A 703-nucleotide genomic window follows, 5' to 3' on the forward strand; every position below is an offset into this window, starting at 1 on the left:
TTCTCTTGATTCCAAAGATTCTTTGGATTATTCTCTTTCTTTCCTCTTAAATTGGTTTGTTTTCCCTTAGGAGCCATGATCTTGATGAATCTTGGCTCAGTGATCACGGAAAAGCACACCAAACTTAGAGGTTTGCTTGTCCTCAAGCAAAAGAAAGGAAGGAGGAGAGAGAGGAGAAGAGCAAATTCGAATGGTGTGGGGGAATGGTGAGGCCGAACGTGTATATATAAGGGGGAGGAGAGATTTCGAAAATTGGGAAGGAGATTTGAGAAGATATGGAAAGAAAGTGAGAGAAAGTTGAGTTTTTGAACAAGATTTAGGAAGAATTTGAGAGAGATTTGAAGAATGATTTTTAATTTTTGAAGATTTGAAGATGAATGATGAAAGTTTGAAATGTGTTTGTGTAGAAAAGTATGGGTCAAAAAAGGAAAGTTTAAAAAAAAATTTGATAGGAAAGCAAAATCTCAGTCCCCCACCTTTCTGGCGTTAAACGCCCAGAATGGCATCCATTCTGGCGTTTAACGCCCATTTGTTGCCCATTGTGGGCGTTTAACGCCCAGCCAGGTGCCCTGGCTGGCGTTAAACGCCAGAATTCCCTTTATCACTGGGCGTTTTGCTAAACGCCCAGGATGCTGCACACCTGGCGTTAAACGCCCAGAATGGTGCCCATTCTGGCGTTTAACGCCCAAAGTACCCCTTACTG

Source organism: Arachis duranensis, chromosome 5, assembly GCF_000817695.3.
Source record: "Arachis duranensis cultivar V14167 chromosome 5, aradu.V14167.gnm2.J7QH, whole genome shotgun sequence".
Lineage (NCBI taxonomy): Eukaryota > Viridiplantae > Streptophyta > Magnoliopsida > Fabales > Fabaceae > Arachis > Arachis duranensis.